This window comes from Vidua chalybeata, chromosome 6 (genome assembly GCF_026979565.1).
Source record: "Vidua chalybeata isolate OUT-0048 chromosome 6, bVidCha1 merged haplotype, whole genome shotgun sequence".
Taxonomy (NCBI): Eukaryota; Metazoa; Chordata; class Aves; order Passeriformes; family Viduidae; genus Vidua; species Vidua chalybeata.
This window is the reverse complement of record NC_071535.1, coordinates 21,478,223-21,493,641: the sequence shown is the minus strand read 5'-3', so window position 1 is coordinate 21,493,641 and position 15,419 is coordinate 21,478,223.

The window sequence follows — 15,419 nt, the reverse complement described above, 5'->3', positions numbered from 1 at the left end:
CACCATGCTCCTGTGGGAACTGTCAGGTTCAGAAGAGCAGGCAAAAGGAGACCTAAGCATAGCTTAAACTTAACCAGAGAGGAGAACAGATTTCCAGCTTGCAGACAGCAAATGGAGCCTGGAGCACAGATACAGCAATGACCAGATTGGTGCCCTTTGAAGCCTCCCAGGAGAGAAGAGTGGTGTGAAGCACTGTTATCCTTTCAGCTTGTTGGAAGTGACAGCTCCATAGGTACTGCTGTCTGTCAAGAGCTCCACTAAAAGAAAGGCTTGAGGAATAATTATGAGTGGATAGGACTCGAGTGGGCTCTTTCCCATTTGACTTCTAATATGTGTCACTGAACAGTGCAGTTTCTCAACAGTGACAGTGAAGGCAGCAAGGCTGAGTATGTTAATGAAGCACCACAGCTGCTGATTTGAGAGGCTGAGAGTGTCAGCAGTTTGTTTTTTAGCTTTTTAGCATGTTGGTTTGAACCTAAGTAGTTAACAGTGTAGCCGGACCTGAGGACTGGGCAGCAGGCATTCCCAAAGAAAAGCATAACAAATACCTCTCTGTGCAAGAAATGCTCTTTGAAATGCAGCCAGCCCAAACTGAAATTTGGGCTGAATAAGCAAGGCTCTGCCTATGAAAATCACTTGGGATCTGCACCAGTATGGCATGACAGTCATTCTTGAGCTCTGGGATGTTTTCCCTGTCATTGCTGCTGCCAGTGTGGTGACTCCCAGTTTGCCCGAGGCAAAAGATAGCTAAACAGAAGTACTAAGTAACGGATCCTCTATCCCGGGAGAACAATTGGCTGTGATTTCAGAACTCATTTGTCAGTGGTGTTTAATTATAGCCTTGCTACCACTTACAGTGGAGGTCACCGCTATATTGTAGGTCTGTTTAGAGCTCCCTCTGGTCTTAAAAATCCATGAATCTATATCACGCTATTTTGGGGCATTTGTAACAGTCTCCACTAGTTTTCTTCCAGAGCTGAAATTGCTTAAGTTTCCTCCTAGTTAATTAAAAAAATGTTGTTGGGAAGCTGACTAAAACAATTTAAGTCCCTTTTCAAGTCTGGGAGTGAAACAAAATGTGGGTTACATCTTCTTACTTTCTATCCTTACAGTTGCTCAGCTGTTTTCTCCTTGTGCACAGCTCTGCTGCAGTATGGGTATGTGAATTACTTTAACTTCAAGATACTGTGTCATCAATGAGCTGTTTTGTAGTGAAAATATCAAATGTAAGGATCATTGTATAAAATGTTTTCTTGCACATCTGGTCCTGTAAATAGTACTCAACTTAAAATTAACTTCATGCACCAAATACTCTTTATTCAAGCAAAGCTTTCATTCATCTGATGGAAGATGTCCTTAACTAAGAACTGAACACAAATCTACTTAGATTTGTTGATCTTGTCAAAATCTAAGTCCCATTTTGAAAAGTGATTCAGGCACCTTGAAGCCTTGTGACTGCTCTGGAATTCAAAATAGCAGTTTTGATAATTTTACCTTCATATTGTATTTATTTCTGTCCTTTTTCACCTCTAAAGATTTGGCCCAAAGAGCACATTCTTCTATGAGATTCTTTCCTTGCCTGTGTTTGGCTTTCATATTTTTAATGATCTGATACTGAGTTGAAACCAAGACCAGTCAAATGCTCTTCTTTTAAAACTGCATGAAGAAGGAAAATTAATTGCAAAAATAGTGCTTAAATGTGATCTTATAGTTGTGAATTTCAGAATTAAATGATAGTACCTGCTACAATCAAAATGCCACATGGCATCCATTCAAATGTGCTTCAGGCATCCTGCACTTGAATTGTGTGCAAGGCAGGAAAATAAAAGAGCTAAAACGCTGTCAGGTTAATAATAAATTGTGCATACATGTGGCACATTTCATCAGAGTATTCCTAAGCATCTCACAACTACTGATAAATCAGTCAGCCTTCACATCACTCTACCACATTGTGGAATACATGCTATCTCCATTTTACTGATGGCAAAACTGAGAGGCAAGCAGAATGAGAATTATTGAAGGGTATCAAGTCAGAATCTGCCTGAGGTGAAATTGGAATCCAGAATGCTAAATCCTAAGTATTAAGCAAAGTAGTAGTTTATCTAGTTTTATCCAAGTGTGCTAGAAAACCCACAAAATGCTGTGGTATATGTTGAATGTAAAGCTAAAACCAGAGCATTGGATTTTAGGGATTCTTGTAGAATTTTAGTTGAAATTCAAAGAATTTCAACTCTCTTTTTATTCTTTTTGGTGGAGTGGATTGTCCATAACCAAGAAGTTCTGCCTTTGGGGCTGTTGTCTCATAACTGCCTGCTGAAACCATCTTGAACCAGCTTGTTCAGTACCTTGTGCCAGTAGGCAGCACTGCTTGGGCTATGCTTTATGGATTCCCCTGTTTAGTGCTTTTTTCAAGTAAGCAATGAGGAAAAATATACTTGTAGCAATAAAAGTTTTAGCTGGTTTTGCCCGTCTGTGGTTTCTGTGTGCTTCAATACAACTTTTCAAGACAGGATCCAGTTCCTCTAAATGTTTCCAGTAGAGAAAGGTTTATGATTTCACTTAAAATACCAAAATGTAAGACTAATTTCAAATATTTGAATATTTGGCTGAACATACCCTTGGATGGAAGGCGATAGGAGAAAGTGTGGTTTTACATTTCCCCTCCCTTCTGAATTTCTTCAAACCTGCAAAGGTTAGGCTCTCATGTAACCTTCTGTTTCTGTCCAGCCTTCATTGTCCATAGAAACAATAAGTTTCACTGGAAACTTTGTTCCAGAGTAGAGTGGCTCCAATGAACCACTGAAGGCAGGAATCTGTTGTGCTGAACTTCCAGCTGAGTAGAACTGACTGAATAGAAGGTTGTTCATATGTGATGAAGAAAGAAGAGTTTTCAATTTGACTTTTTTGTTTTTTGGTTATTTTCGTAGACTCATTTAGGTTGGAAAAGACATCTACGATCATCAAGTCCAACCATTAACCTACCACTAAGTGCTACATCTACACATTTTTTAAAATACCTCACATGATGGTGACTGAACCACTTTCCTGGGCAGCCTGTTTCAGTGCTTGGCAACCCTTTCTGTAAAGAAATTTTTCCTGATATCCAACCTGAACGTCCCTTGGCACAGCTTGAGACTTTGTCCTCTCATCCTATCAATTGTTACTTGAGAGAAGAGGCCAATTCTCCCCTAAGCCAAATCTACTTTCAGGTAGTAGTAGAGAGGGATAAGGTCTCACCTGAGCTTCCTCTTCTACAGGCTTTTTCTCTTCCCCAGCTCCCTCAGCTTCTTCTCTGAAGACTTACTCTCCAGACCCTTCACCAGCTCTGTTCTCTGGACATGCTCCAGCATGTCTTTGTTGTAGTGAGTGTCCCAGACCTGAACACAGGACTTGAGATGTGCCCTCAGCAGTGTCGAGTACAGGGGGACAATCACTGCCGTGCTCCTGCTGGACACACTATTGTTGGTAGAGGCTGGGACACTACTGACCTTCTTGGCCACCTGAGCACACGCTGGCTCATGTTCAGCTGCTGTTGACCAGCACCCCCAGGTCCTTGTCCTCTGGGCTGCTTTCCAGTCACTCTTCCCCCAGCCTGCAGTGATGAATGGGGTTGTTGTGATGCAGATGCAGGACCTTACACTTGGCCTTGTTGAACCTCATACCATTGGCCTCAGCCCATCAATCCATTCCATCCAGATTCCCCTGTAGATCCTTCCTGCCCTCCAGCAGATCAACACTCACACTGAACTTGGTGTCTTCTGCAAAGTAAGGCTGTACTTGATCCCCTCATCCAGATCATTGATAAAGATACTTAACACAACTGGTCCCAGTACAGAGCTTGGTGAACCCCACTTGTCACCGGCCATCAACTGGATGTAACTCCATTCACCTCCGCTCCTGGGGCTTGGCCATCCAGTTTTTTACCCAGCAAAGGGTACACCTGTCCAAGACATGAGCAGAGAGAAAGTCCCATGGAAAAATGGATTCCTGAAAAGACCTTTTAGCTTTACTTGCTTTGAGGAGCTTAAATTTTTTTAGGAGTTCTTTTTTCTGTGTTTGTTGCCAAAAAATCTCTTCTCTAGATACTAAAAATGGTTCCAGTATGCCCCATTTCTAATGTTGCTCTTGAAAACAAAGTTGCCTTGCGAATAACAGTTACCCAAGTGAGCAGCAACTTCAGTGGGGAATGAAGATGGTGGCAGATGGGGCATGATGACATTTTGCTTATGTTGGAAACAATAACATAATGAGAAAACATGACTAGATGCTCTTTAGCCCAAAAGTGCTCTCTTATTTTCTATGTAATTGTGATAAACTGCATTTAACCATGCTGTCCTCCAGCAGATATGCTATTTTATTGCATAGCATACAGGAGTATGAGTAGGACTCTTCTGTTCAGGGTAACTAACAGTTCTGACTGGCATTTATTATGGAAGCTGTTTAAATTAAATTATTTGAAGCTGTAAGCATGTATGAACTATTTTAGTGCAGTGCACAACAAATTAATTGTTGGTGCTGTGAAGAACCACATCAGTGGAATTCCTTTATGTCTGTAATAAAACTCATCATCAGAACTAGGCCAGAAGGAAACAGATCTAAACAAACAGGCAATCCCAAGATCAGGAGTGACATTTGTTGGTAGTGCTGTCAAACTGGATCCCAAGATATTCACACAAAAGTGAGTGGCCAGTCCAGACTCAGATGTATTTGTACAGCTATTATCTCCATGATGGATGCTTGGAAAATGATGTGCAGACCTGTGACTATGTGGATCTTTTCCTTAAATCTTTCTGGCAGTCTTTTCGAAGCCAAATCACACCTAAACATCAACACTCCAGCTGTTCCTTTCTCAGAGCAGAAGTATGAGCTGATTTTTTGTATGAGCAGCTTATGGTTCTGCTGCTTTTCACAGCTTTTCCTCCAGCCTAATTGTCCCATCCAGGCTTGACCCTGGCTCTGTTTGCCTTATTGCGCTAGTGGGAGAAGGAAGGAAGGAGTAAGTGCTCTGACTTTGGCACTGATCATTGTTCTTCTTGCCCCCAACCCTAAAGCGGTAGATGGAGGAGGCTGCTTTCAGGGAGGGGAGGTGCAGTGAGAGAGATGACAGATGATGTGAGGAGAAAGCAGAACTGTCAAGATGATCATGGCTAGCAGGGGAAGAGCCTCCTGGTTGCGACTGGCCAGGCGGGCTTTTGCATACTGGCACTGGGAGGCAAAGCTGTCTTTCTGAGGCAAAGCTACGGGAGGCTGGGGGTTGGGACTTGCAACTGGAGAAAAGGAGAGCGAGTCAGCAAGGGAAAACCCAGTCCTGCTGTGTGATTGTAGCAGGAAAGCTGTCCAAGCATGGAAAACTGATCAGCTTTCAAGACACTCAGTTGGAAGGGAAAGCTGCACTTCCATGTTTGCGTTCTAGTATTTGTCTTCAGCTAGATCAAATGTCCACATCTTTGAGGATCTCTTCCGTGAACATAATTTAAATCTCCCCCCTTTTGACATCTGATTCCCTTGCTGGAATTTGCCACCTGATACTAGATACATACTCTTCAAACCTTCCTAGCCCTTGTCAAATGTGTTCCAAGAACCTTGCCAAATAAAAGAAGAATGTAGTGATGCATGAATCTTCTTTTTCCTACAACAGTAATTTTTTTTTTTTTTTTTCCTCATTCCTCTGCTCTTGGCTTTGAGGAGTGAAGTCTTCTAGGTCTTCAGATGCCAGTATGGATCTTATTTGGCCTACACATTCCTCATAAATGAAATTAGAAGAGATGTAGGAACTTTGTAGGACTTTGTAGAAACCCTTTGTAGGAACCCTTTCCTTTAATAGGATGGTATGATGGCTGAGTCCTTTAATAAAGGTGGTGTGACCTTTTTTCATTTCCCTCCAGGCCTCGGGACAGAGAACTAGATAATGGAACATTGCTAATGCACTCAAACTAAACTAATTTCTGAGAAAATACTCATCTCTCTTATCTTCTAGACCATCTGTCTGAACTGACTCCTCCTGACCTCTCTGGATTCAAAGCTTGGCCAGTTTTAAGAGTTGTGTATTTTCCAAGGTTAATCATTATAGGGGATGAACACAACAGGCTTCTCTTTTGTGTGTGGGAATTTCAGAAAAATCGGAATTTCACAAAATTGGCAGATGCCCGATTTGTCATTCTCCACAAAACTGTAAATTGCAAGATACGAGGTAAAAGCTCCATCTGCTGGAGCAGTTTTTGAAGGTCCTGTTGGAGACAAGCTTTGGCCTCCTGCTCCCAAATGAGGTGGCTTCATTCAGTGCCTACTATAGCAGAGAGGAAAGCAAAGACTGATGTGCAAACTATAGTAGGCAGAAAACAGCCAGGGTTGATGTCACTCATGGGCTGACACAGCAGCACCAAGGCTGTCTTGATCATCGTTGGTAGTAGAGCCAAGTCCTGTATTTTCTAAGATGATTGCAAAGGTTCTGCCTCAGACCATGACAGAAATAGCCTGAAGTTGGCAGTATCCAGCAAACCAATGATACTCCATATGCTGTGAGACTGTGCACTGCTGAGTGATCTGAAGTCAGTAAGAAGGTGGTCATTGCATTTGAGACAATGGAAAATGTCTTTCTGTACTGATATAGAGAAAGACTGTGAAGAGTAAAACCTAGTGAGAAAGTACTACTAATGCTTACTTGAGACTTCATAGCTGTAATTAAGAGCGGAACTGAATTTTCTGAAATATCAGAAGGCCCAACTTGTCCTTTCTAGGGTTTTGCATTTTATCATTGAATTGCAGTGAATGCAATTCTTAGGTCAATAGTTTTACTTGCTTCCCAACCTGAGGTTCAGTGAGATACTGGTGGATAATACAGCCCACACACATTGTACACCTGCAGATTTTCAGTGGTAATTAGGAGTACTTTCAGAGTTTAGTGAATAAATCTTTGGAAACAGACTCACCCTCTTTTGTAAATTCAATATGGCTGTAGCTACTTGACCAGTTTAATCTTTTATATCTTTTCCCCCATTCTTTTTCAGGGTGTCACTCCTAAGAAAGCTTGCCCCAATAGAAGTGGGTGTTGCTTTCTTTGTGAGTCATTCAAGAGACTATGTAGGAGTGAAGAAGTGGCTTTTGCTCATGCTCCATTATGCCAAATAATAAGGGAGGTTGTTTCCCTCTTTTGGGTCTGAACAAATCCAGCAGATTCATACATACTGTCTTCTGTCTGGGGTACTGACTAGGGAAGTGGGTCTTTATTCTCTGACCTCACCAAGCTTAAGACTGGCTCAAGACAGTTCTTTCGTACCATTACCCAGTCTGTGGGGTATGCCTTGGAGTGATCCTGTTGACCTCAGTGTTCCTCACATAAGGCCTATCTTTTTTTTTCTTTTTTTTTTTTTTACCACCTTATTCTTTATGTTACTCTAAAGGGTTCAGCATTTGGAGTAGAAGACTGATCCACTTCCCTGGCAGTTAGAAGCTACAACAGTTTCTCTTTCACTCATAACAAGCAATTAAATTCATGGACATTATGGGTGATAGGCAATATCCTCCTCTTGGATAGCTTCTTTTTCTCTAGGGATTAAATTGTAATATGCTGGTGAGAAGGAATTGATTCTTCTCAAATCATGGTGTGCAGAACTGATGCTATTTGTTTGCTATTTGAGAATTCATCTCTGGCCTTCTAGAACATGACCAAGGTCAATATATTCTGTCTAGGCACCATAAAGTAATGGGATTGCATGCTTTTACCTCAAATGCTTATGGCTAATCCTGGAGAAAAAGAATATTCCTTATTGTGCTCATTGCAGTGCAAATGGTCATGACTATTCCATGGGCAATAGGAACAGGGCAATATCACTGTAAGGCACAGATAGCTGCTTGAGCTATCTGCAGTGGTGAGTGGTGTGCTCTAGGAGGGAGATGAAGCTACAGTAATAGCCTGGATTAGAAAGTAGTCAGGGCTGGTCTACACAGTGTTTCTGCTTCTTTTATAGGGTTCTGTTGTGGCATGGCTGATAAGCAAGATGTCCATTAAATGCTACATGATATAAACAACCAGGAAGATGCAATCAATTGTTCTCTCACTGGAAAATCATCAGTATCTAGATCAAATATTAATCCTGTTGCTCTATACCTCCAAGCTGGCAAGCTTCCTCACCAGACTTTTGATACCCAGCATCTGGTGGCTACTCAAAAATAGTCCTTATAAATCTCCTTCTGTACATTTTGCTAATATAAATATTCCATGACCAACTTGTTACGAGGGAAGATACCAAGTGCTTCATCTGCTTCTCTAGGTACTGCCTGGGCCAGGTTTCTATTGCCCTAATTTTGCAACTGTGTAGTTTTCTATTACTTCCCTATGTATGTCACCTAATATCCAGGGTTAGGTGGTACAAGGCAATGATTTGCCTGATCATCTTTTACCAAACGACAGGGTTTGGATTGTCATACTAGTCTGGATGTCTAAATGCCCCTTACGCCTCCTTCCTTCTTCCCTTTTATATGAATGTGTACCAGATTTTATTAGGTCTCTTTAAATGTATGTCCTGTTTTTCATATCCAGGCTCACTTCACCAGCTGTTGCAAGGTCTTCCATGTTTGAATACAGTAAAAACCTGACTAGTTAAAGTCCTGAGCAATTTGGTCTACTTTGACCTAGGGGAGTTGGGCAGTCAGAATAGATGGCCATGAGTGTCCTTTCAAACCTCAACTACTTTGTAATTCTGTGAACTCAAAAGCCCATGTTAGTACCTGTTTCTACATCATGTTGTGAGGTGACAATACAGAATAATCAAATTTTAAAATCTTGTTATTTCTTTGAAAACCCAACTAGGTCAGATACCATTTCAGGAATACTGTCTTCCAATCACTCCTTGATGCAGCTAAAATAATTTTTCCTACCATCCTGGAAAGCTACTGCTTTCCAGCAATTTCTAATGGGATCTGTACTGACATATTCCTGAAGAGGAGAGAAGAGATATTACCCATTTAGTAATTAGAAAGCATAGAAAAGAAGGTACTATCCCTCTTCCAAATCCTTCAGCAACAGTGCTTATGACTATCACTTAAATCCAAAGATGAATTGCATCTCTTTTCCCTAATTGCTATTGCTTTATTTCAGGGCAGTGTCTTCCTAGTGAAGGAAGTTTTTATTAGCTCTTTAAGTGTGGGACTGATTACTTACCTGGCAGTGAATGAGGCTCTTTTAGATATAATCAGAGCAAGCTGAATGGCTTTCCCTGGTTCATGCTGCAAACCCTGAATTGCTCAGGGAATAAAAAGGGGCTGTGGCTCTCTTTGACCTCATCAGACACGGAGGTACGAACACTCTGGAACAGCCTGATGTATGCTGCAGATTGTAGCACCTTCCTTTTCTGTGATTTTAGTGCGTGAACACATAGAGCTGCATCCTGGCCGGTGAGTAATAACAGTTCCTGGAGGAGAGGTACTAGCTTTTACTCATGTAACAAGCATCTGGTGGAAATTTTCTGCAAAGGGATGGCATTTAGAAATAAGAGACTAAATTGCTTTCTTTCTGTGCGTGAGACCCTGATGAGGTATCAGTGCTAGTGTTTGACACTGTGTTTGGCAGTCTTCTTGGTGGGGAGTTGTGCTCTCGCAGTTTGTACAGTGCTCAATACATTTGTGTACTGTTGGAAGCCAGTTATTGATCGTGGATTTTCTGGATTTGGAAATCAGCCAGGAGATGAATTGAGGGGTCTATTCATGTATTCCCACTTAGGTTATGGAGAGACTTCTAGATGGAAATAGCTTTGAATCTTTATTGACTTACAGTGGATTTGAATGGTAGCTTGGAGGCTTCATACTGTTCAGCAGTGTCTTTTGTATAAAGAATCTGAGATAATGAGCATGGAAGCTATTTATTGCATGCACTCTTTTTTACAAATTTAAAAGCAGTAGGCATTTTAAACTATTATTTTTTTCAGTACCAAAAAGATGTGTACCTTTTTCCTACACCCTCTCTGTTTTCTGTTTTTCTGGATATAAGCTTATATGTATTATGTTAACACATTAATTGAAAGAAAAAACAAACAATTTTTCCCTGTGTTTGAATGCTGTTAATTTTAGGGGCCTGGGCCTAGTCCATTCAATGAAGAGAGACATCTGCTGAATTCAGTGGGTATGAGGTCCTGTGATTATGCACTTGGGCCTGCATCTGCATAGATTCTGCTGCAGGCTGCAGGTCTACATTTAGACAATCACACAAGAAAATTTAGCATTTTGAAAGATGCAGAATGCAGCTGTTTCCCGTCATTATGTTTCACATTTACTGAAGTCAGCAGTTACTCTTTTCCAAGCAATGCCTTTCAACAATAAACAAGGCAAATGCTTCCAATAGAACCTCCTGATGACTTCTGTTTAATTTAAATATATATATTGCAGCAGCAAATACAGCAATAACACGGAATATAAAACCCATTAACACATACTCTCAAATTTATATGTTAAGTGTAGAAAGGAGAGGAAAAGAAGATGCATTTCTCCCGATTACTCATTGCTGTGTTTAGGATGATTTTTGTATGTTGGAGGAGCATGCACTATATATTTTTATGTGTAATAAATTGAGTTCTTACTCTTCAGGCACACTGGAACTCCATCCTAATTGGAACTGGAGTGAGCAAATCAATAAGTGATACTTACACCAAATCCAGAGGCATGCTTAGCGCATTATAGATGGCAAGTAAGTTTCAAGACAATGGTTTTAGACAATTCAGGGAGATGAGTGTTTAAAACAGGAGACTGTGAGTGGTTCCTTGGTGAAGAGACCTACTGAAGCACAAACCTTAGCACCTGATGGCACCAAGTGGCTGACCAGAACTGTGCCAGCCTTTGTTGACAACTTTCTCCCTTAGTGCTGGGAAGCAGCTGTGTGTGAGATAGTGTGCAGGGATTTTTCTGGATCTAAATAAGAAGACTTAAAACCAAATGGTGTAATAAAATAGACATTGTAATTAGAAATAATAAAAAGAAGAATGTGGATAGTGAGTAAATTTTTTGTCACTTCAGAGGCTTGGAATCCTGCTTTCGTGCTCCATCAAATGGACCTCAGATATCATCCACCTTGAATGGATTTTCCTCCTCCTTCCCATGCTGTAGTGCCTTTTATTTTGTATAGCAAACGGAATCACTTGTCGTTTCCTGATGGGTTAGAGTTTTGTTTCTGTTGTAACATCCCATGGCACAGGGCACTCCAGCAAGCTCTTGCAGCAACTGCTACTGCTGTTGTATGGGCTTCTGAAGCCTGAGGTACAAGGATCAACACAACAGACATGGTCTGGTCAAGTTCACTAACTCCTTGAATATGGTATTTTCTGCAAGGCTCCCAATACAGAACTGAATTCCAAATTAAAGCTATCTAAATCCTGTAACAAACCTAGATTTTATTCTGTATTTGCTATAATCAGTATTGAGAAAGAAAGTAGGAGTTTTATCCCTCTTCCTTGCTCTGTTTTTCAAGAACATATGCATATCCTCAGGAACGTTGGCGAGGTGTGTAACATTCAATTATCTGGATTTGGTGGTGTAATGCTAATAATTCTACTTAGATCTTCCAACAAAGAGGTACCATGATACTGACAATACAATAACTGGGCTACTGGATGAAGCCTTCTAGAGGTCCATTTTAAAGCAGAAAATGTCACCTCTTGATTTTTCTGGGAAATCTTGCAGATGGATGTAATATGGCATTTGGGCCTTGGGATGCTGTGATGCAGCACAGAGAGTATTGGCATATGGCACTAGTAAGTGCCAGGTGTAACTAGTTAAATGAATATTCCTTGCCCTCCAAACCTGCACGAGATGCTTCTTCAGAGCTCAGGTGGTGTCCTCTGAGACCAGTGAGTGATACAGGATGTCCTCCCTTCTATGACCCAACACCCCAGCCTGCTGTGAGCAGGGAAGGGCTCAGGCATCCCAGGGCTCAACCAGTGGCACAGTGGCTCTCCTCCTGCCTCATGTAAGATGGGGATGGGGATTTTTCCCCTGTGTAGCTTTGCCTTTTGTTCTACAGCTTCTAACACTTCCTAGAGTAGACAGGACAGGAATAAGGAATGAGTGAGGGTCAGGTGGATTTGAAGAAGGGATCCCCTTCTCTCTCCACCCTTGCTTGACTAGATTAGTCACAGCATTCTGTGGCTCCAGTTCCACCTTTTCAAATTGCTCTGAGAGGAATATTAACATCCTCTAATAACTCTGTCAGACATATCAAGGGATTTGTTTTATTAATTCCAAGATTGAGTACAGCAAATAGATTATAACTTGGGCCATTTCATAGGCTTAACAAACCTTTCTCTGCTTACTTATAATTTTTCCCCCCTAGATCTCCTTGGGTTAACTCCTTTTTCTGTTCTTTGTGTTACTATTTATTGAATATTCTCATTGATGTATATGTCATAGGAAATATGCCTGAAGTTCATTTCTATCTGTCATTTTTTAGATGATAAGAAAGGAACAGAGGCAACACAATTTACAATGGATTTGGCAGCAGTAAATGCCTTTTGTAGCTGTCATGGTGATGTTCTGAGAACAAGACAAAGATGAAAATCCTTAGCATGTGTGTAGGTTCTTCCTCAACAGGAGGAGATGTCCTCTCCTTCTGTGGGATATGGTGGGCAATTCCTGGGTTTCCAGTCTCTGTGTCAGCCTGGTTTCAGTGCTTTGAGCAGATTGCAGACTGCCAGCAAAGAAACTAGTTTTAGCTTCTTGGGTCATATGGCTAGTTCACTTTTTCATGTAAGTTTAGAAGACTACTCAAAAATAAATTAATTTTCAAGGTGGTCATCTTAGGAAAGTCCACTGTTGTGCATCGGCATCATCAAGCTCTTGGTTGTCTTTATGTCCTGATAACCTCCTAGCAGTATTGCCTTTGCTGGATCCAAGAGGTCAGAGAAGAAGTAGCTGTGTTGGTGAATCCAGGGAAGGCATTCCTGACAGGGAGGATATTTCATTTAGGGGCAGTCATCCAGTTGCCGTCCTTTCCTGGTGCCTAAATCGATTGAAACAAGAAGACCTTTGGAGAGAAACTGACTCCTATATCCCGAAGATCTCTTGTGTGGCACCTCCAGCTTACAAGAATAAGTATTGCTATGACATGATGCAGCCCTTGAAATGTCACATTAATTGATTTAGTTCTTGTTAAAGTCAAGAGAAAATTTGGCTTGTAATGGGAAGATAGTTTCAATTGTAATTAAAACATGAGGAAGAAACTGCCCATGGGAATGTTGCAAATAGTTTTTGAAAGGCTTTTCAAAGTGTGTGAGACTTTTCACCATGAACGGAAATCTGAATGAGGATAGGAGTTTCCAGCCATAAGTGTGTGCTGGATACAGACATGGAAGAGTGGAGCAGATACAGGCATGCCTAGGTAATGGTATAGAAGTGTGACATAGGAGTATGCCTGTATGCTTTTAGAAGGCCATAGGTTCTTGTTTCATCCAAGCTGGGAAGTAAAGAGGAATCATCTTCCTCTTTTTACCTAAGAAAATTAAAAAACAACTTTCTATGTGACCATACCACTGTTCCTAATATAAGAATGCCTTACAAATTGTGGTTCCAAATATTGTAGCTAAAGGCTGGAAAGTAATTTAGTCCCTTTTTTTTCCCCCTGTGAGTGGCTACTTAGGTGGAAAATCTTTGTGATTTCCAATATGTAGCACAATGAACCATATGGCAACTTTTGCTGTTTGCATGGAACATTGAATGACAAATGGTAGTGCTTGTGGAGGAGACAGTGTACTGTGTGTGCCTAACTGGGCACATACCATCAAGAATGTCCATGTTATTCTGTGACATACTTTGTACTCCTCATACAGGGGCTACAGCTTGTTCTTGACCCAAGCATTTCAAGTGAATTCTAAGGCAGATAAATGCTCTTTATAGGACTGTGGGCATGATACTGCTGAACAGAAAAAGAAGGGGCCTGGATCTGCACCAGCCTCTGGTGAGGTAAAAGGGCTGCTGGAGTGGTAGGGTGATCTTAGTCTGATTTGTCCAAACACAGTCTGCATTTCTTACTCATAAATTTGTCAGTCTGCGTTTCTGATGAGAATAACAACTTTGTTCTCATTGGAGTTTTGGTCAGGTTGGTACTTAGGAGAGGGAAGGACTTTTGATGTGTTTAGACCTGTGCTAAAATATACTAGTTATATAAATGGCCTGGTACAACTAACTTCAGGATAAATATCAAAACTGGTCTTGATGTAGATTTGGTGCCTTTTCACTCCAGGTAAAATACAGCTGCCATCTGCGGAGGATGTTGATGGGCCAGCATTTTCAACTTAAAAAAGAAGTGGCTGAAGCAGGAGATGAATTAGATATTTATAATCAGGAATGCTATGGTGATGCTGAATAGAAAATGCTTATTCATGTATTTTATAAAGCAACAGTTTGGGGATGCCCAGTTGCAGGAACAAAGAAAACCAGTTTCACATGTCTCAGAATAGACCTGACAAATTCAAGGGTGGAGAAGTCCATCAAGGAATGATCAGCATTTTGACCATGATGCAACCTCCACCAGCCTCGTTGCTGGAAGTTGTTGATAATGGTACTGTGATTTTTCTTAGTTCCTTTGACTCTTCATTGAGTACCTGTGCATTGCTGCTGTCAGAGGCTTGACTTTGATGTCTGCCCTGCTCCATTAGTGAAGCTGCTGGCTTGGGATGCCTGGCAGTTGTTACTGATGGGATTGTCTGGGTAAAGTGTCTTTTGAATGAGAATAATAAATTCATAGAAAATAAGATTGAAAAAGGTCACAATGGCCAACTAGTCTTTCCAAGACAAGATCAGTTGAATCTGAAAAATTAATGAGAAATACTTGTCTAGTCTTTTCTTAATAGTCTTCAATGCTTTTGACAAGCTCTTAGTGGCCAAAGTAGTAGAGAGCCTCACTACCCTGTTCCTACCAAATTTTTCTGACATTAAGCTAAAACACCGTCTTAAGTTTCTTCTCATTCTCTCTATGGTGGATATGAAGGACACTTTTTTTTTCTGCTTGCATCTGCCCTTCAGAAGTTATACAGTTCTGAATCTTTGTGTTTCCCAGAAAACTGGGAACATAACTGGCTGAATGTAGATGCATGAGGATGTTGTGCAAAATAGCAGGGAGCAAATCCTCTATTTTGTCCACTGCCCAGACACCTAGGATGAAACATAGAGAAATTTCCTCCTGGAGTGCTCAGTCACTGTATCTAGGCAGCTTAAGAAAAGATCAACAGATTGGTTGGAGGGCACTGAGTAATTAAATTCCCATTGGAGTTTTGCTAGTAGTGGTCTACAGAACTATTGACTTTCCCCCAGCAATGCAGCCTGGCCCCTGAGGAATGTACATGAGCATATTTGTTAGGATGTGTGGGAGACGATGATACTTTCACTGAAAGCTGTGAAATCAGCAAGCAGCTTTATCTAAGAATAGTAATGATACAGAG